This window comes from Megalobrama amblycephala, linkage group LG4 (genome assembly GCF_018812025.1).
Source record: "Megalobrama amblycephala isolate DHTTF-2021 linkage group LG4, ASM1881202v1, whole genome shotgun sequence".
Lineage (NCBI taxonomy): Eukaryota > Metazoa > Chordata > Actinopteri > Cypriniformes > Xenocyprididae > Megalobrama > Megalobrama amblycephala.
The window spans coordinates 37826473-37849493 of record NC_063047.1 but is presented as its reverse complement, the minus strand read 5'-3'; the positions used below and the strand labels follow the sequence as shown (position 1 = coordinate 37849493).

The following is a 23021-nucleotide window of genomic DNA, read 5'->3' as shown; positions in this document are numbered from 1 at the left end:
ATAATGTTCGCTTTAATCTCCAACTGGGAGATTCATTGAGAAGCACTTGAGTTTTTAATGGCTTTGTAACTCACCTTGAGACAAGCAGTGACTTGACAAGCAGAGAGACACAGTACACATCACGCATATATTATGACTAAAATTATGAAAATCTCACTTTGAGATGCCCTTCCTGAGGTTTACTTGCTCCTATCATGCCTAGATTCACATTATATTATCATTTATGTACATTATCTTACAGACGTGAGTACACTCCTCACATTTTTGTAAATATTTTATTATATCTTTTCATGTGACAATACTGAAGAAATGACACTTTGCTACAATGTAAAGTAGTAAGTGTACAGCTAGTATAAGCAAATTTGCTATCCCGTCAAAATAACTCAACACACAGCCATTAATGTCTAAACCGCTGGCCACAAAAGTGAGTACACCCATAAGTGAAAATGTTCAAATTGGGCCCAAAGTGTCAATATTTTGTGTGGCCACCATTATTTTCCAGCACTGCCTTAACCCTCTTGGGCATGGAGTTCACCAGAGCTTCACAGGTTGCCACTGGAGTCCTCTTCCATTCCTACATGATGACATCACGGAGCTGGTGGATGTTAGAGACCTTGCGCTCCTCCACCTTCTGTTTGTGGATGCCCCACAGATGCTCAATAGGGTTTAGGTCTGGAGACATGCTTGGCCAGTCCATCACCTTTAGCCTCAGCTTCTTTAGCAAGTCAGTAGTCGTCTTGGAGGTGTGTTTGGGGTCGTTATCATGTTGGAATACTGCCCTGCGGCCCAGTCTCCGAAGGGAGGGGATCATGCTCTGCTCATTCATGGTTCCCTCAATGAACTGTAGCTCCCCAGTGCCGGCAGCACTCATGCAGCCCCAGACCATGACACTCCCACCACCATGCTTGACTGTAGGCAAGACACACTTGTCTTTGTACTCCTCACCTGGTTGCCGCAACACACGCTTGACACCATCTGAACCAAATAAGTTTATCTTGGTCTCATCAGACCACAGGACATGGTTCCTTAGTCTGCTTGTCTTCAGCAAACTGTTTGCGGGCTTTCTTGTGCATCATCTTTAGAAGAGGCTTCCTTCTGGGATGACAACCATGCAGAACAATCTGATGCAGTGTGGTCTGAGCACTGACAGGTCGACCCCCCCACCCCTTCAATCTCTGCAGCAATGCTGGCAGCACTCATACGTCTATTTCCCAAACACAACCTCTGCATATGATGCTGAGCATGTGCACTCAACTTCTGTGGTCGACCTTGGTGAGGCCTGTTCTGAGTGGAACCTGTCCTGTTAAACCGCTGTATGGTCTTGGCCACCATGGTGCAGCTCAGTTTCAGGGTCTTGGCAATCTTCTTATAGCCTACGCCATCTTTATGTAGAGCAACAATTCTGTTTTTCAGATCCTCAGGGAGTTCTTTGCCATGAGGTGCCATGTTGAACTTCCAGTGACCAGTATGAGAGAGTGAGAGCGATAACACCAAATTTAACACACCTGCTCCCAATTCACACTTGAGGCCTTGTAACACTAACGAGTCACATGACACTGGAGAGAGAAAATGGCTAATTGGGCCCAATTTGGACATTTTCACTTAGGGGTGTACTCACTTTTGTGGCCAGCAGTTTAGACATTAATGGCTGTGTGTTGAGTTATTTTGAGGGGACAGCAAATTTACACTGTTATACAAGCGGTACACTCACTACTTTACATTGTAGCAAAGTGTCATTTCTTCAGTATTGTCACATGAAAAGTCATATTTATTGTCATATTTACAAAAATGTGCGAGGTGTACTCACTTCTGTGAGATACTATTTGTATGCTTTGAATAAAATGGCTTAAATGGTGCAAGTCTGTGGAGTCACACTTTCTCAGATCATTCCAAGGTTTCTTCTTCCTTTCTGAATTATCTTGAGGATTGCCACTGAGCTTACCTGGGGTTGTAATGCAATATTTCATGTTGAAACTGCTTCAGAGCAATAGGTATATGAAATATACACTACCATTCAAATGTTTTTTTTTTAATACAAAATTAATACTTTACTTTTTTATCACTTAGTTTTAAGTGACAATGTAATTATTTCTGCTGTTCTTTTGAACTTTACATTCAAAGAATCCTGAAAAAAAGAACAATAAATGTTTCTTGAGCACCAAATCAACATATTAAAATGATTTAAACTGATTAGAATGAAAACAGTTCTTTTAAATTTTAATAATATTTCATAATGTTACTGTTTTACTGCATCTTTGATCAAACAAATGCAGCCTTGCTGTGGATAAGAGCCTTCTTTAAAAAAACATTTAAAAAAATCTTACTGACCCGTCACAATATCATCAACAGTTTGACATTGTTTTGTGTATAGGTTGTTTTTCCACCTTTTGCTTGCTCATATTCTAACAAATATGATTATGTGAAAAGTGGAGCACACAATACATATTTACATACATTTACATTAGGTTAAACATATTATAAATGACCCCAGGGTTAAGTAGGTGGAAAATAATATACTGTAGAAACAATATGCTTTGGTTTGAGAATGGAGCTATAGTGCCCCCTACAGCCATACAACAATACAACTTCTATGAAGACCAGTGCTTTACAGTCCTGCATTGATAAATATGAGTAAACATGAATGTTTAGATAGTTTATCATAAGGATAAAGACTGTTGACAGTTTGTTTTGGCCACATCACCATGCAGACTGCACAAAGTCACGCACTAACAAAAGACCTAAAATAGGCCCAAAGTTTAATTAAATGGCTGTTGATGATTTCCTTCCTCGCTTATCTAATGGCACATCCTGAAGCTTCTTGGAAATCTGACAGAAGCCTGGTCCCTCTATCTATTCTGGAACATGCACAATGGCCTTTGGCTGTTTCTTGCAGTGCTCTGGGTTCTGTCCTTGTAATGTGTACACACGTTTCACTGTGTGGAAATGCTAAACTAGACCACGGTCAACATCCAGTTTGGATGTAGCACATCATACGTGTTGATCCCTCAAGGTTCACACCTAAGTCATTCTCAAAATGAGCTTCAAAACTAATACCTGCTCATGCGACGAAGCTATACAATAAAATTTAGCAAGAGACTAGCGACTAGCTCTGCCAGCGCTGACCCTCATTCTTTCCAAAGTCAATAAACAAACAAAGAGGCAGCTCATCAGGCAAAGCATTGCCCTGTCTCACCCTCCAAAGTTCAGACCAAATGAACTATTCATGCTTCCCAGGTGTCCAAAAATAGAGCATCCATGCACTCAGAGTCCAGAGGTTATCCAGGAAACATGCTGACAGACCTGCACTGATAGGACTGTAATGGTCGGCCGCCAAACCTGAACCATATTAAGTACTGATTTGACAGACAGGGTTTAAACACTAATGATGAAGCGGAGTCTATGGACGATAAGTAAAGCTGGTAGGAGAGAAAATTCTAATTAGCCACTGTAAGTACATACAATGTTGGTTTTTGTATGTTTTTTTTTATTTTTTTTTTTTTTTTTTTTTTTTTTGTGAGGTCAACTGTAGTTAGATGTAAACATGCTGGATGAAGACCAGCTTCAGTCACATTATCTAGGTCTGTTAGTCCAATGGACCCTTGACAAATCCAGTCAGATAAAAGCATTTACTTGACATTTTTAAAAGTCAAACTTTTAAATTGCATTTTAAACGAACATAGTGTGGTATGCAAAAAGCAGCCACAATAATAATAAAGTAATAATATATTTCACTCACATATGAATGTGACACTTTTATGATCATGCAATAAATATTGATTTATGTAAGAGTTTCTTACAGTACTATAATACAATAATAGTATCATGGCAATAATATGGTTCTTTGATATATACAGTACCATATTACTGAATGACTAATATGTAACATGGCACCCCCCCCCCCCCCCAAAAAAAAACAAAAACAAAAAAAAACAAAAAAACAAACAAACAACAACAACAAAAAAAACACTATCATGTTTATCTTGTCAGGATAATGTGTTTAGTTGTCTATTTGTTTGTTTCTGGTGGTTCAGTTTAGTCCTGATTAGTCCCTAAGTTTGTTCCTTTGGTTATTGATTACGCTCATCTGTCAATCATTATGTCTCTCTGTGCATTTCAGCCCTTAGTTTCCTCAGTTCATTGTCTGGTATCGTCTTTATATCATGTGGTTGTGTGTTAGTTTTCACCTGTGATCCCCTGTGTGTATTTTTGTGGATTAATAAAGAAGTGTTTGTTTGGAATCACCGTGCAATTACAACAACCACCAGTATGTGACAGAATACCAGACCGGAAACAGAATGGACTTACCGGTCATCTAGCTGCTCTGCATGGAGCAGTAGTAGCAATCTCTCAAGGACCACTCCAGGAAATTTCCACAATTAGCATGCCTAACAAACTTTCCAGACCGCCCATTGTGGGTATGTTTTAGAACCAGCTTGAACAAGCATACACAGGCATGCCTACCTGCTGTTGGTCCTTGTAGAGAGTTTGTGGAGTGGGTGCTGGTGAACTGTGGGATCCCAAACTATCTTCCCCACTGAGGAGGACATCACCAGCCCTGCTTTAGAACCAGAGCCCAGCCAGTCTCCCGCCACACACTGCATGGAGCTAAAGACTGAGCCAACCTTCTTCCTGGAGCCTGAGCCAGAGGAAGGTGTGACCATGTAAGTGAGCCAGCAACACTGTGCATCACTGTGGGACTGCTCATGGAGTTTGAGGGCATGGAGGAAAGCCCTGCCCACACTCCAGTAGCTGAGAGTAAGCTGCAGATGGCCTCTGCATTTTATCTTGAGAAAGTTGAAGAGGATATTACTTTGACTCTCCCATCCCTGCTAGTTCCGCCAAGTTCAAAGTTTCCTGTGTCTCCAGAGATCCCACCCAGTCTCCCTCTCCCACCTCCTCTTCCAAAGCTAACCTGTCCATTGGCCCCGCCTATGCTGGTTCCCGTCAGCTCCTCAGTTCATCCATTGTTTACTCCAATATACTGCATGGATGCGCCTCAGATCTTCCAATCACAAGCTCCACCTTGGAAAGAGAATCCCCTGGCACCACCTCCAGCCACTGAGCCATCTCGGCTCGTCAATCTGTTGGCTCTGCTTTAGCTCTTCCCTCCCTCAGCTCTTCATGGGACCATCATCCTTACGGCTCTACTGGGCTCCCTAATCCCTCCAGCTTTACCTTGGCCTGTTGTCTCTCTGCCTGCACCACAGACTTCAAGACCTTCAGCTGCGCTTCGTCCCTACACCCCTTTGGCTCCGTCAGGCTCTGCCTTCCCTCTGGCTCTACCTTGGTCCTCAGTCACACTGGCTTCGCCTCAGTCCTCCGGTAACCTGGCTCCACCTCGGAAGCTTGTACCTGAGGCTCTGCCTAGGTCTTCAGAGCCATCGATCTCACTTGGACTTATCAGCTTTTCTTGGGTATCCACCTCCATCAGATTCATCTCCATCATTCGTCCCCCTGGCTTCGTCAGTCAAGTCTCCACCATGGCTCCTCCCTCCCTCGTGGGCCATTGTCCTGGCTGCTCTCTGGGTCTCTGCATGGCTACTCCTGCGCCTGGCTCCTCCCACTGTCATCACCACCCTGGTCTCTCCCTCTGTCATCTCACCTGGTTTTATGTAATTCACCTGCTCTGCATCCTCCTCCAGAGCCCCCCGCCCTCCCTTTTCAGTTGGACTTTTATGGCACGAGGACGTGCCTTCCCAGGGGTGGGAGGTCAGGTGGCATAATGTCAGGATAATGTTGAGTTTAGTTGTCTTTTTGTTCGCAGTTTAGTCCCGATTAGTCCCTACTTTGTTCAATTGGTTACTGATTATGTTCACCTGTCAATCATTATGTCTCCCTCTGTATTTAAGCCCTTAGTTCCCATTCAGTCAGTCACGTTCGACGTTACATCGATACTGACGTAATGGGGTCTCGCTAGGGAGCCCAATCACCTCCAAGGATACAAAACAAGCCAATGGGAATTGGCCTGTGAGATTTACATGCCGGGCCCCTCCCCCGGCATCCGGGTATAAATAGGGCCGGCATACTCACCTTCATTCATACTTTTGCTTCGGAGCCGATCAGATCGATCGTACTTCACTTCAAGGAAAAGGAAAGAAAGAGTGAATTTCTCTAAAAGAGAGCAACAGCAATTATAATTGCTACAGGTTTCTCCTGCAAACAGCAATTTTTATTGCTATTGTTCGCTCGTTCCGGTGGCCTGCCGAGTCTCTCCAGCTGGTGGGAAGGCACGTTCAGCGTGGGGGTGACGACGCGCTGCCCACAGGACGGTGCTACACCCATCCCTGGGTGCTTCGGCTGGTGAGGTTTTCTGAAAGAGCAAGCACGGGCGATCGGCGTCTTTTTCAAGATGTCTTTTCGTCCGTGTGTTTCTGGATGCGGTCGTTTCCTGACCTCCTCTGACGGCCACAACCACTGTCTCACGTGTCTGGGTAGACCGCACGCTGAGTCAGTGCTCGTGGATGGTACATGCCCTCACTGCGAGGGCATGTCCATGTTGGTGTTGAGATCGCGACTCTCCTTCTTTAACACAGAAGCGAGGGTCCCCTCTGCCACTACCCCAGTGCCGGCGGCTGTAGCGGTGCTCTGGGAGATCTGAGGATCACGGTGGGAGCCACTTCGTCGGGTCCGTCCCCACGAACCTCCCACTCCTCCACAACACCATGTGCCGTCGAGCTGCCGCCTGCTGTCGCGGGGCCCTCCTCGGGGGTGCCCCACGTCACTTTCGGCGCTCCGGAGGAGGATCGGATGTCGATCGCTGCATCGGGGAGTGGGCTGAACGGTTCAGGGAGCGACGACGACTCCGAGCTCCCGCCCTCCGGGGTGGCTGCTCAGTCGGAGGCGGACTCTGAACTAACAGCCATGCTTGCCCGGGCCGCCGCGGGCATCGGTCTCGAGTGGAACCCTCCACCGTGTCCCGAGCGCTCGCGGTTGGATGACTGGTTTCTGCGGCTCCTGCGGCTCAGGCTCCCGTGAGATCAGAATCTTCCCATCCTCCTCGAGCCACCCGCAGGAAGGCCACGCCCCCCGCCCAGCCCGCCAAGCCTCCTTCCAAGAAAAGGAAGAAGGCCAAGAAGCGGCCCTGAGACGGGAGACCCGGAGGTTTTGGAAGCTGCTCGGGAGACGGTGACCGCACCGCTCCTTCCCCCGGGAGAGGGCCCGGGGGAGAATCCTGTGTTGTGTTTTCTTTCTGTTCCGCCGCTGGCTACGCCTTCCCAACCCGTCCCGTTGGCTCATTCGGACAATCAGACTCGGCTACGCGATTCAGTTCGCCAGGCGTCCCCCCAGGTTCAGCGGCGTTCTGTTCACCTTGGTGACAGGTCCCAACGTCTCTGTCCTGCGGGCGGAGATTGCGGTTCTTTTGGCGAAGGACGCAATAGAGCCTGTCCCTCAAGCCGAGATGGAGTCTGGGTTTTACAGCCCTTACTTCATAGTACCCAAGAAAGGTGGGGGGTTACGACCAATCCTGGACGTACTTGTCTTGAATCGGGCCCTTCACAAGCTCCCGTTCAAGATGCTCACGGTGAAACGCATTCTCACGTGCGTTCACGCCCAGGATTGGTTTGCAGCCATCGACCTGAAGGACGCGTACTTTCATGTCTCGATCCTTCCTCGACACAGACCGTTCCTACGGTTTGCGTTCGAGGGGCGGGCATATCAGTACAAGGTCCTACCCTTCGGGCTGTCCCTGTCTCCTCGCGTCTTTACCAAAGTCGTAGAGGGGGCCCTTGCCCCGCTCAGGGAAGTGGGCGTTCGCATCCTCAACTACCTCGACGACTGGCTCATTCTGGCCCAGTCCCGAGAGCAGTTGTGCGAACACAGGGACCTGGTGCTCAGTCACCTCAGCCAGTTGGGGCTTCGGGTCAACTGGGAAAAGAGCAAGCTCTGCCCCGTGCAGAGCATCTCTTTTCTCGGTGTGGAGCTGGACTCGGTCAACATGACAGCACGTCTCACCAACGAGCGTGCACAGTTGGTGCTGAACTGCCTGAAATCGTTCTCGCGGAAAACAGCGGTCCCACTGAAACAATTTCAGAGGCTCCTGGGGCATATGGCATCCGCAGCTGCGGTCACACCGCTCGGATTGCTCCATATGAGACCGCTTCAGCACTGGCTTCACGACCGAGTCCCGAGGTGGGCATGGCACCGTGGCTCACTCCGTGTGGTTATCACACCGGATTGTCGCCGCACGTTCAGCGCCTGGTCGGACCTTGCTTTTCTACGGGCCGGGGTGCCCCTAGGACAAGTGTCCAGGCATGTTGTTGTCACAACAGATGCCTCCACCACCGGCTGGGGTGCCATATGCAGTGGTCAGTCGGCGTCAGGCTCCTGGACAGGACCCCATCGCCATTGGCATATCAACTGCCTCGAGTTGCTGGCAGTACTCCTTGCGCTGCGCCGGTTTCGACCGCTGCTGCAGGGCAAGCATGTACTGGTCCGGACGGACAACACATCGACGGTAGCGTACATCAACCACCAGGGTGGTCTACGCTCCCGTCGCATGTCGCAACTCGCCCACCATCTCCTCCTGTGGAGTCAGCGCCGACTCAGGTCGCTGCGCGCCTCCTACACCCCGGGCAAGCTCAATCGTGCGGCCGACGCGCTCTCACGACAGCTCATGCTCCCGGGGGAATGGAGACTCCACCCCCAGGCGGTCCAGCTGATTTGGAGCCGGTTCGGGGAAGCACAGGTGGACCTGTTCGCTTCTTGGGAATCCGCCCATTGCCAGTTGTTCTATTCGCTGACCGAGGGGACCCTCGGCACGGATGCACTGGCACACAGCTGGCCCCGGGGCCTACGCAAATATGCGTTTCCCCCAGTGAGCCTCCTTGCACAGACACTGTGCAAGGTCAGGGAGGACGAGGAGCAGGTCTTGCTAGTTGCGCCATACTGGCCCAACCAGACCTGGTTCCCGGAACTCATGCTCCTCGCGACAGCCCATCCCTGGCGCATCCCCCTGAGGAAGGACCTCCTTTCTCAGGGGCAGGGCACCATATGGCACCCGTGTCCCGATCTGTGGAACCTCCACGTGTGGTTCCTGGACGGGACGCGGCAGACTTGAGTGGCCTACCGTCCGCGGTAGTCGACACCATCACTTCGGCCAGAGCCCCCTCTACGAGGCACGCCTATGCCATGAAGTGGAGTCTGTTCGTTGAGTGGTGTTCCTCCCGCCGGGAGGACCCCCGGAAATGCCCGATCGGTGTTGTGCTTTCCTTCCTTCAAGAGGGTTTGGAACGGAGGCTGTCCCCTTCCACCCTGAAGGTCTATGTGGCCGCCATCGCAGCACATCACGATGTGCTTGATGGCAAGTCACTAGGAAAGCACGACCTGATCATCAGGTTCCTCAGAGGCACCAGGAGGTTAAATCCTCCTAGGCCTCGCCTCATTCCCTCCTGGGACCTCTCTGTTGCCCTCTCGGGCCTCCAGAGAGCTCCCTTCGAGCCCCTTGAGTCAGCCGAGCTGAAAAAACTGTCTCTCAAGACAGTGCTCCTGACCGCGCTCGCCTCCTTCAAGAGAGTTGGGGACCTGCAAGCATTTTCGGTCAGCGATTCGTGCCTGGAATTCGGGCCGGACTACTCTCACGTGATCTTGAGACCCTGGCCTGGATATGTGCCCAAGGTTCCCACCACTCCCTTCAGGGACCAGGTGGTGAACCTGCAAGCACTGCCCCCGGAGGAGGCAGACCCAGCCCTTGCGTTGCTGTGTCCCGTTCGTGCTCTGCGCGTTTACGTGGACCGCACGCAGAGCTTCAGAAGCTCTGAGCAGCTCTTTGTCTGTTTTGGAGGTCAGCAGAAGGGAAAGGCTGTCTCCAAACAGAGGTTGGCCCACTGGATAGTGGATGCCATCGCCTTGGCGTACCAGGCTCACTCCACTCGGGATGTTGCTTCCTCCTGGGCGTTGGTGCACGGCGCCTCTGTTGCAGACATTTGCAGAGCTGCAGGCTGGGCGACACCGAATACATTCGCGAGGTATTATAACCTCCGAGTGGAACCGGTGTCCACCCGTGTGCTTTCTACTCATAGATAGCCGTGGGTGTTCGCTTGCTGTGCCATTTCCCTCGGGAGAGGGAATGCGAGCACTTTTCCCGCTCCTCAGTTCAGTTCCCCGTAACGGCGAACCCTGTGGAGTTCCTCCTGCATCCTGCGACGGCCAGACGTGGCGGAGGCGTCCGGCGCTAGGTCCAGTACTCGTGTGTATGCCCGGTTGGTCTGCCCTTGTACTGGGCTAGATGCCCATATGCTGTGATTCCCCTCGGGTAATCCCATATGTGTTTATCCACGGTAAGGTTTCCCTGACGGTAAACCCGTGTCTTTCCCTGGGCGGCTTCGCTTTGCCCCGTCTCTGATTGCTAGTCGTTCCTCCCGGAAGGTAGGACCTACATCAGAGATCTTCCATATGCGTTACTGTTCTCTGACCAGTCCATATGTGTCTTCCACACGTTACCTCCCTTCGGGCAGGGTGTGGTCTCCGTAGCTTTCCCCTCCTCGGGGAACGCTTTCCTGGCGTTTTTGTCGTTGCTGAAAAACGAGGGATTGAGTTCCGAAGCACTCTTCCCCGTGGGGTAGGAACAGCAGCTTCAACTTCTCCACGGTAACGCCCTGTCCTCTCCATCCCACCGGTATGGAAGACATTCCTGGGCTTGCTCTGGGCGCTGGAGGGTTGCGAGTATGGGCCGCATTTGCATTTGGCACGCCTCAGCCTGCCAGCACCTGCCTCCCTAACACTCGTAACGTGGTTCAGTTGCTATGGCGCTTTCCACGGGACCCCATTACGTCAGTATCGACGTAACGTCGAACGTGACTGACTGAATGGGAACGTCTAGGTTACTAGTGTAACCCCCGTTCCCAGAAGGAGGGAACGGAGACGTTACGTTCCCCTGCCATAGCTTTGAGTCACTGCTGAGCGGCCAGCTATCTGTCTCGGCTCCTCAGCAAAAATATGAATGAAGGTGAGTATGCCGGCCCTATTTATACCCGGATGCCGGGGGAGGGGCCCGGCATGTAAATCTCACAGGCCAATTCCCATTGGCTTGTTTTGTATCCTTGGAGGTGATTGGGCTCCCTAGCGAGACCCCATTACGTCAGTATCGACATAACGTCTCCGTTCCCTCCTTCTGGGAATGGGGGTTACACTAGTAACCTAGACGTTTCCTCAGTTCATTGTCTGGTATCACATTTACGAAATATTTCGTCATTCAGAATATATATATTTTTTTATATATTTGTATATGCATAATTATGTGAAAAAATTAAAAATAATATATATATATATATATATATATATATATATATATATATATATATATATATATATATATATATATATATGGTCTGGTGGGCCAAAATGCTACATTAGTGTGCAGTCTGCATAAATGCTGTTGAGAACTGTGCTAAAGGTCAAGCCAACTCTCTGCCTCTGTTTACAGTGCTTATTTTGGTAGGAAATAAGGTGTTCAAGGCCTGGTGTGGGTCATTTGGGGTTCATCACTGGGTAGCTAAACCCCGTACTGGGGAAAAAAAGTGCCATTGGCCGGAGTTTCCAGGAGGACATAGTCTAAGCACACACACTAATCAAACTGCACACACACTAATCAAACTACACAAGAGATGAAGACATCCCAAAACATGCAGTATTTGCTCTAAAAACAAAATGCTCTCGGGAAAAACAATATGGAAAGCAGTCACAAGAGTAAATCTGTGTCAGTCTTAAGATCACCAAAAAAAAAAAAAAAACTGAAATAACAGCTCAAATATGCACAATCAATAGTCAGAAATAAGTAGGTTTGTATGTCCTGAAGGAAGCAGCAGTGCTGGCAAGGCAGCAAAATAATGGTGTTAAAGTTTTAGGTAAACTTTGTTTTTCAGGCTTTGCTTCTGCATAAATAAAATACCAATGCAATTAAATTAAATTATCAACAGAGTCTGGGCAGACTACGGCAGTACTGCAGAAATTTGTGGAGAAGCTTATTTTTGCTGAGTTTATGTTGAAATGACAGAATTGAGCTTTTTTCACTTGTTTTATTGTTTCCAGAAAAATATTGTGAGTCTGATCGTGTAGAGAAGTAATAGTACACTCCTCAACAAGCTGGACTATTTGAGATATCATTGATATACTAAAGTTTAATAGAAATTACCCAGCAGTCATGTAACTCTGCAAAAAGAGTACTGCACGCATCCAATTTAACTTGTTCTCCACGGGCCCACGTACAGACCTCAGTCCAGTTTGAGCCAGACTTTCTGAAAGAGGTGCACTGTTGATCTGAATAAGCATGTCCTTCCTTGTCATTCGAGTAAATTAATAGACATGGGCAAAATTTAATTAGAGAGGGAGAACTCTGGCCTCTCAAACACACCATTCTGCCATCTTTTGTAATCACATTTCATCGTGGGACCATCAGACTGTTTAGATTCACTAAGTAGTGCGAGTGTGTGTGTTTATAATTCTGTGTGTATTTCAGTGCTTGGAAGAAGTACCACACACACACACACACACACACACACACACACACACACACACACACACACACACACACACACCTAAATCGCTACAGGAAGAGGGCAAAGGGGAAGTTTGAGAGGTCTAGAGATTTGCTTCCTTTCGCCTGACTTTCTCACAGGCATTGTTGTGCTCTCCCAGACTTTTTGACGTCAGACAAACCATGAGCGTCACTTTCCCGCTTACGATGAATGGACATTCCCTGTCTCAAATTCAGCTCCCATGACCAGCTGAAAGAAAAGTCTTGAAGTCTTAAAACATTCATCAGTTACATTAACAATAATCTCACTGTGTTCGGTCCGTGTACTTTTGCGTCCATTTGTTTTTCCTTTTTAAAGCCAGAAATGAAATATGGAAAATGCGGTTTCTTTGTTTTTTATTTTAACACTGATGAATAGAATTAGCAGAAACAAGCCAATTTTCTTTATGCAAGATTATTTTTTAATTAAAAATAATATAAATGATATACAACTCGTTTTTTAATATGTAAAAATGCTAAATTTAATTTACAGTGTTTTGTGTCATACACACAGACGCTAAAGCACCATCTAGTGACATTGATTAATTTTCATTTGTTAAATAAAAAGTGCTCTAAGCGATGTCACGCGTTTTTAGGCCAAAACATTTTTTGTCACATACAGCAAACATCTCCTCACTATCCGCTAGCTGCCTGTCCCCTGAACACACTGTAAAAAAAACGCGGTCTCTGTAGTCGCCACAAGCTCCAAAAACAGCAACAAAAACAAACTGGTGCAGTCTGGACCACGAAACATAATAAACATGCTCCAGCCAATAACCGACAAGAATGATTTGGGGGTGGAGTTTTGGGGTTATGTTTGACATTTTAATTTGAAGTCTTGATGAATTATACAATAGTTTGTTGATAGTAATGCATTCTTTAATGTTAATAATTTAGTAATGGAAAAAAAAAAAAAACTGTTAGTTTATTCTCCATTACTAAAGGATTCACACTGTAGAATGCGTTAGTAATGGAGACTAAACGAACACAGTTTTTTTTCCATTACTAAATGATTTACATTAAAGAATGTGTTACTATCAACAAAATATTTTATCATTTATCTAGACTTCTAATTAAAACATACTTTTTTATTTAAAAGTACATCAATTTACTCACAATGAGCGTGAAGTAGTTGGTTGAGCCATCGTTACCACAGCAGCGTCAATACGCAAGCTACTTCCATATTAAATGCGCGTTCATGACTGTTTCAGGAAGCATGGAGGGGAAGGGGAGGAGGAGGAGGAAGGAGGGTCTAGCTAGCCTCTGTTTTGTTTGACAACACTTCGAACGTCAACAGGAAATTACTCCACTCAGGATCGCTTAGAGCACCTTTAATATTATTATTATTTTTACATTTATATTTTAACCTAAACATTAAATTTCTAAACCTTATAGCCTCTTGTTTAGCGCTCTAACATTATCAAGTTCACGCTTGTGGTCTAAATCCCGTCATTTTGCTTTTTACTCTCTTTTGTATGAATAAAGGCCAAAATGACATCTAAATTACTGTGACTTTTTCGTCTGGCTCTGTTAGGTGTTTTATTGTTTTATATTGAGAAATTGTTTGGGATTAGGAGTCACTTTATAGCTATGCTATGCTGTTCAAATTGAAAATATACCAACACCTGTTATGATGATAAAATTATACCCCAATATGTGATTTCGTGAAGACAAAATTCCCATGACATGAGACATTTCTCAATTCTCATTGAAAGCAATGCCTTATGGCCGCGTCGCTGGGACATTAACGCTTTACACGGCTTAATCCTACTAAAACAGCAACCAGGGAGAAACTATTTTCTCGCACATTTTCTTGTCATCAACAGCATCTGCTAAGACAACGGCAACGTAAACAAAGTGGAAGGACAATATTTTTATGTTAGCGTTTCTAAAGTTTTTTTTTAAGTGGAAAATGCTGAACATTGAAAGCGCGTTGCCTTCATATTCGGCCTGACCTGCTTGTCTGCATATCTTTTTTGGTCATTTAATATCAGTGTCTTAATGCAAGCGTTTTCTTCATAACCGTTTTATTTTCTAGGAAAATGCTTAACGTGTTATTAATTGTGTTCATAGTGAGCTGCTTATACGGTGTAGTGATATTGAAGGAGCAAATTCACTAGTACATTAAGCGCTTATTTTTTATGTTAAGCACGAATGTCCCGCTTCGCTGGACGCGTTTGCTGCCAGTATAACATTCTCTTGGACATGCGGCAGTATTGGACCCCTCGTTAGTGAGAATGGGGTGGAAATCAAGTCAAGTATTATCATCTTTCAGAGACATGGCTCTCGAAAGTGTGGGAGAAACAACAATTTTACAAAAGAAAACTTGTAAATTGACATTTCTTCGACTTTCTGTCCTTTTTTAATTTTGGTTTATAAAGATGCAAAAACAAAAAAATGAATCCTGCACACTATCAACTTGCAAAACAATAAGAAAGACACTTTATTAGCAACGTTTCGATCGTAAGATCTTCATCAGGCATGATGCCTGATGATAATAAAGTATATATATATATATATATATATATATATATATATATATATATATATATATATATATATATATATATATATATATATATATGAATAGAAAGTATATACAGGTGCTGGTCATATAATTAGAATATCATGAAAAATTTAATTTTTTTATTGTAAATTATTTTTAAAAATGAAACTTTCATATATTCTAGATTCCCTACATGTAAACTAAAACATTTCAAAAGTTTTTATTTTTTAATTTTTTTATTTTGATGATTAGAGTGTACAGCTCATGAAAGTCCAAAATCCAGTATCTCAAAATATTAGAATATTTACATTTGAGTTTCATTAAATGACCATCCCTACAGTATACTATCTATCACCTACAGGTGTGCGACGCTAATCATTCATTGGTTTATAAAGATGCAAAATGTAATAAACAAAAATCTAAAAAGAAGTCAATATTTATTTTGTGCACATGAAATTTGTGTATTCGGTTTTAATTTAAATTTTGGTATTCACCATAGCATTTAAAAATAAATCAACCGTTCGTTTTTTTTTTTTTTTTTTCAACGGGGTTAAAAAACGAAAAAGGAATGGACGCAAAAGTACACGGACCGTGTTCATTAAGAAGTTTATAATCATTTGCATCCAGTCTCCATTACCAGCCACATGATAATTATAAACAACAGACACAGTCTAACACAGATGGGAATATATATATTAGGGGTGTGACGAGACGGGTATCTCACGAGACGAGACGAGACGAGAGATTGAGGTCACGAGACGAGACGAGACAAGATTTTTACACACTATTTTTAAGAAATCCTCAATGGCGAAGAACATGACTAGAAAAAATATTCTGCAGGTGTATTTGAAATGTTTTAACTAATCATCTTATAATGAATGTCATTCAGTTCTACTTTCTGAGTATGAATTATCATATGCAGTAAAAGACAACAATACTCAAGTACTGTAAAAGGTTTTGCCACTAACTCAACTGACTGACTTCTCTTCTGTATGATTTCAGTCTCTTCAGACCTTACTGTACATGATTTATGAGCTTCTACAACTTTTGACCTCCTAACTGAACTCCTTTCCACAAACTGATCATAGAAATAAAAACAGAATAAATAAAAATGGTAACACTTTACAACAAGATCTCATTTATTAAAATTAATTAACCAACATCAACTAACAATGCTACAGTATTTATTCATCTTTGTTTATGTTAGTTAATAAAAATAGTCATTCATTGTTAGTTCATGATAGTTCACAGTGCATTAACTAATGTTAACAAATGAAACCTTACTGTTTGTTCTTAATAAGATTAAGAGAAAACTGTTATTCATTTTTATCGTAACACTTTACAAGTTGAAACCATAATCGCACTCTCTCAATATTCAAAGTGCAAATAAGACCAACTTTTTCTTTGATACAGAGCTAAGAGATGGTTACAACTACACTGCCCAGCCTAAAATAGTTTTCATATTGAGAGATATTTGCATTCATCAGGGAGCCGCTTTAAAAATGCGGGGTATTGAAATCTCGTTTGAATACGCGGACGCGCGTTTACTTTCACTTTCAGCGATCGCACGTAACTCTTTAAATATGGAGCGGCGGCGACCGTTATCCAACTTAATTAAATGTTTTTTATTTAAACATAAAGCAAAAGGACAGTGGAGGCGTAATGTAAATGTAGCAGTGGCATATTCTTTCCTAATCATCCTAACACTCATGGCAACATCACGAAACTACTTTTCGCCTCGACGAGAAATCTCTTCACACTTTAGTCTCGCGAGATCTCGTGACACGAGATCTCGTCACACCCCTAATATATATATATATATATATATATATATATATATATAAATATATATAAATAGAAAGTATATATGAATAGAAATATATATATATATATATATATATATATATATATATATATATATATATATATATATATATGAATAGAAAGTATATACAGGTGCTGGTCATATAATTAGAATATCATGAAAATTTTCATTTTTTTATTGTAAATTATTTTTAAAAATGAAACTTTCATATATTCTAGATTCCCTACATGTAAACTAAAACATTTCAAAAGTTTTTATTTTTTTTATTTTGATGATTAGAGCGTACAGCTCATGAAAGTCCAAAATCCAGTATCTCAAAATATTAGAATATTTACATTTGAGTTTCATTAAATGACCATCCCTACAGTATAAATGTCGGGTATCTCTTGTTCTTTGAAACCACGCTGATGGGGAAGACTGCTGACTTGGCAATGGTCCAGGAGACAATCATTGACACCCTCCACAAAGAGAGTAAGTCACAGATGGTCATTACTAAATGTGGTGGCTGTTTACAGAGTGATGTATCAAAGCATATTAAATGCAAAGTTGACTAGAAGGAAGAAATTGGGTAGGCAAAGGTGCACAAGCAACAGGGATGACCACAAGCTTGAGAATACTGTCAAGTAAAGCCGATTCAAACACTTGGGAGAGCTTCACAATGAGTAGAGTGAAGCCGGAATCAGCGCATCAAGAGTCACCACACTTAGACATCTTCAGGAAAAGGACTACCAAGTCTACAAGGACTACACTTCTGAAACAGAAACAACATCAGAAGCATCTTACCTGGGCTAAGGAGAAAAAGAACTGGACAGTGAACAGTGGTCGAAAGTCCTCTTGTCAGATAAAAGTAAATTTTGCATTTCATGTTGAAATCATGGTCCCAGAGTCTGAAGGAAGACTAGAGAGGCACATAATCCAAGCTGCTTGAAGTCTAGTGGGAAGTTTCTGAAGTTAGTAATGATTTGGGGGGCCGTGACGTCTGCTGGTGTTGGTCCATTGTGTTTTATCAAGTGCAAAGTCAATGCAGCCATCTTCTAGGGGATTTTGGAGCACTTTATGCTTCCATCTGCTGACAAGCTTTATGGAGATGCTGATTTCCTTTTCCAGCAGGACTTTAGTACCTGCCCACAGTGCAAAAACCACTTCCAAGTGGTTTGCTGACCATGATATTACTGTGCTTTATTGGCCAGCCAACATGCCTGACCCCTGAATCTATGGGATATTTTCAAGAGAAAGATGAGAAACAGTCGATCCAACAATATACATAAGATCTGAAGACTCAATAGTGCCTCAGCAGTGCCACAGGCTGATCACTTCCATGCCACACTTCACTGATGCTGTAATTTGTGCTAGGAGCAAGTCATTTGCTGTAATATGTGCTGCCGACCAAGTATTGAGTGTACAAATGAACATACTTTAAAGAACTTGAACTTTTCTGTTTTGAAAATCCATTTTTTGATTGATCTTAGGAAATATTCTTTTTGGACTTTCATGAGCTGTACGTTCTAATCATCAAAATAAAATAAAAAAAATATATAAAAAAAAAACTTTTGAAATGTTTTACTTTACATGTAGGAAATCTAGAATATATGAAAGTTTCATTTTAAAAATAATTTACAATAAAAAAATGAACTTTTTCATGATATTCTAATTATATGACCAGCACCTGTATACATGAATGGTATTGTGTGCTTTGAAGCAGAACCTGATTTTACTAAGTGCAATATGTTCCTGGACCAACATCTTTGTTGATCCTGGAACAACATTCCAATGGACCAATCAGATTTGAGGGACAAATTTAAAGGTTATGTCAAGTTTAGGCTTACAACCAGGGTTAGCTGCTTTTACATCAGTGTTATTCACAAATCATTTCCCTATGATTTCAGGGATAACTTATGGGCAGGGTTAGGTTTTTGGGTAGGGATAGGGTTAGGATTAACAGGAATGTTGTTCCAGGATCAACAAAATATGTTGACCCAGGAACATGTCTAACTCATGATTTGCATTTGAGTGTTTGTCTGTTAGCTTTTTAAATGATATCTTTCAAAAATACAGTACATATAACATGTTGAGGCAATCACAGCACAAGGTGAACCGAAAGCATACACAAACCAAAGTTTCCTCATTTCCTAATTCAACGTGGATGCTGTGGATTGAACTACACGTCAGCCATCAATAAAATACTATACGTCAGGGTCAATAAAATAGTACTACCAAAAAACAATGTCATGAGTCATGAATCATTTTGTCCACCTGGATTCACATAACAAAACAAATTGCTCTAAAAAGGCTTCCCAGGAATTTCACAGCATTATCTCATCATTAGCCTGCTATTATGTAGCCATTAATGCATCTCCAACAATTATTGCCAATGCCTCTTAACTTACGTAATTCGTGACACACTCAACTCACTTCAGTCTTTTGCCATGTATCTCTGAACAAATTTGATCAAAACAAAATGTCAAAAGAAAAATCTCTGTTCCTTTTGTGTAAAAAACATCGGGCATATCACAGGAACATTTTATTTTGAGCTATATACATCATTATGGGTCTACAATTAGAAGATATTTGTATTCCACAAGAAAAGGAGGTGTTTACATGGAAGTTTAAAAGGTATGGCAACAAAACAGCTTGCTTATTTCTAAGGGTAAGAGAGAGGGTGGAAAACAAAATTTGCATTGGTTATATACACTGATGTGCCAAAACATTATGACCACCTGCCTAATATTCTGTTGGCCATCCTTGGTCATCCACCAAACATCTCAGACCCACCAAGGCATGGACCCTACAAGACCCCTGAGGGTGTCCTCTGGTATCTGGCACCAAGACGTTAGCAGCATGTCCTTTCAGTCCTGTTGGTTACGAGGTGGAGCCGCCATGGATCAAACATGTTGGTCCAGCACATTCCAAAGATGCTCAATCAGATTGATATTTGAGGAATTTGTAGGCCAGGGCAACACCTTGAACTCTTCATCTTGTTTTTCAAACCATTCCTGAATAAAGTATGCAGTGTTGGAGGGTGCATTATCCTGCTGAAAGAGGTCACTGGCATCAGGGAATACCATGCCATTAAGGGGTGTTCCTGATTTACGCCAATGTTTAGGTAGGTGGCATGTGTTAAACTGATATCCACATGAATGGCCGGACCCAGAGATTCCAAGCAAAACATTGTATAGTGCATCAAACTCGCTCCGCTAGGGTGTCGTCCCACAGTGCATCCTGATGCCATCACTTCTCCAGGTAAATGGCACACATGTACAGTACAAGGCTATCCACATGATGTAAAGTAAAACAGGACTCATTGGACCAGATGAGCTCTAAGGTCCAGTTCTGATGTTTGTGTTCCCATTGTAGGAGCTTCGATAGTGGATATCATGGCCTGGTCTGCGGCTGCTTAGACCCCTATGTAGCAGTACTGCATGTTGTGACACATTCCTTCCTCAAATGTGAAATGTGAAATGTGACTTGTGCTACAGTAGACCTTCTATCAGTTTGGACCAGGCGGGATAGCCTTTGTTGCCTTTGTGCATCAAGCAAGCCTTAAGGCAGGAACACACCAAGCTGATCGGCCAACTAAGTTTTCTCAGTGTGTTACGCACCATCGGCTAAAGTTGGTCCTCGTCGTCTTTTTTCCGGCTGATTCGACATGTTGAATCGGCGTCGGAGCTCGTCGGTCCGCTGGGCCATCTGATCATTCTGACTGGCTGTTCAGCTACTGCCACCTGCTGGTATGGAAAGGCATTTCATCTTAAGCAGGCGCAGAACGGACATGCTACTTGGCCGTTGGCTGTCGAGCGTTTGGTGTGTCAGGGCAACTTTGGACCCAGACGCTGCCGACGTGAGCCAACCCCGCAGTCTGCTTTTGTCGCCATTAGTTCGTCGGCGTCTGCTTTGTGTGTTCCTGCCTTTAGATGCCCAACCTCTGTCATAGATTTGTGGTTTGTCACTCCTCGGACATAGGTTCTCACCACTGCTGACCAGGATCTTGCCCTTTCAGAGATGCTCTGACCTAGTCACCTGGCCATAACAATTTGGCCCTTGCCAAAGTCTCTGCCCATTTCTGCTGCATCCAACACATTGACTACAAGAACTGATTTTTCACTAATCATCTAATCTTCTCAGAACTCAACATGTGACCTTGTTAATAAATGTTTATATATATATAAACCATATGAAATGTCAACTATCTCTACAGCATTGACTTTTAAGACTCGGTTGTATCAATCAGTACTTTAAAGCTAAAGCAATCCCAATCACACAAACGACACACTGTTTTGCGAAGAAGGGCTTTAGAAAGTCACTGCATGCTGCACATGACATGGGGTACATTAAGTGAACCTAATATTCTAACCTTCAGATAAATAAGATTCTGGTGGATCTTAATTCTCAGAGCTGAGCCCAAATGAGTGTAACTGATTTTTGGACATCCTGACCTATATCACTTCATTCTGGGACATTCAATTCAGCACATAATTAAGGGGGGGGGGGGGGGTTCATTTGATATGGAAAAAAATGTATCTTCTAAATTGTCTTTTTGTGACAATATTTCTACTGCAATGGTGGCCATGTGTGTTAGTGTCTCCATATGTGTTTGTGTACATCTCACACATGAGCTGCATGCATGTGAATCTAAAGGTCGCCTTCCCAAAAAGCCTTTTATTGCAGCGGCTCGCTAGCTGATTACCCTTACTAATGTGTGTTATTGCAGCTCATAAGAACAGTCCTATCTGCACTGACATATTGGGCCAGTCGAGCTAGTCTGGGTAAATTTCCACTAACTACAGTCCTGAGTTGTCGTCCTATCTTACCTACATGCTGTCACACACTCAGGTAGTCAAGAAGAGGCAGGCTATTTGAAGAGAAATATTGTTTGTTCTCTATGGCTGAAGGTGTGAAATGTTTTAAGATGGGATCACAATACATTTTCTTATTCTGTATTTTTTGCATCGTAGATTAAAACTTCTATACAGCAGGTGAATTCTGAAGTCAGATCAGTGATTACAAATTAGAAGTTAAATCTATAGAAACATTGTCGACTGAAATGTCTAGGGCATTTTTCATTTTCACAAATTACATTAAATGTATAAATTAAATTCAACTTTTTACTCAAATTGTTATGCTGACAATATAATTAATGCAATTAATCTAATTATATTATATTATTTAATAATTATATTAAATTAGAAACATGCAAAACAGAAGCATTTTTACAAGTGGTCTCAGACTTTTGGACCACATTGTGTCACCAAAATATTGATTTAAAGGAATAGTCCACCCAAAAATCTGAATTCTGTCATCCACATGTTGTTCCAAAACTGTATAAACATAAAAGAAAATATTCTGAAGAACAATGGGAGCCAAAACAGCATTTGGAACCATTGACTTTTATTGTATGGAGAGAAAAAAAGAAAGAAAATAATAATCATAATATCTTCTTTAAAAATCATAAAGTTTTGGAACGAGGGTGAGTAACCATTTAACATGAGCATTTTCATCTATGAGAAGTCATTTATTTTTAAAGTGTTTACTTACAGTATCTGTAAAATGTTGCAAAATCCAGATGTTAAAATGACATATGGATGTTTTTGTGACATTTCAGATTTAGATTTATGTGGGTAAATACACTCTTTACAAAGATGTTTATTAAATGTTTGTACACAAATAGCACTTTAAAAAGAACACTTTGATTTCCAGATGATGCACCCTTCACACACATCTCAGTGACACACATGTGCTTACTGGGAAGTCCGGAATCGACTTAGATCAACTCCTTTTCCAAGTCTAGAGGATATTTATCTTTTAACCTTTTAACATCCTTTGACAAAACATGAGCCCAGCTGTTGCCAGTACCGAACCTGCATGACGCATGACTTCTCGGGATGGCCAGACTGGAATTTTCCATTCAACACCGTTGAGGTAAAGAAAAGCAAAACAATTAACGGATGACAGAATGCGACCGGGTTTTTCAAAGCCCCGTTAAGTAGAGCCATGTTTGTTTTTTTCTTTTTGTATAAGTGAGCAGGACCAGTGGAAAATTCCCACTCCGATCCACAGGTATCAGACCACTGACTAAATGACCTCCCTCTTCTTTGTAGAAGGATGGGTGCACAGGGATAGTTCGGTTGTCAGGGCTTAACACACTAGCCCATTTGGATGTGTTCGTCCAAGCTGCAATGACA

The 23021-nt window shown here is 43.2% G+C and overlaps 1 protein-coding gene across 1 annotated transcript in view; it reads right to left on the bottom strand.

The window, feature by feature from the left end:
- adgrv1 (adhesion G protein-coupled receptor V1) overlaps positions 1-23021 on the bottom strand; it is a 178303-nt gene that overhangs the window by 49023 nt on the left and 106259 nt on the right.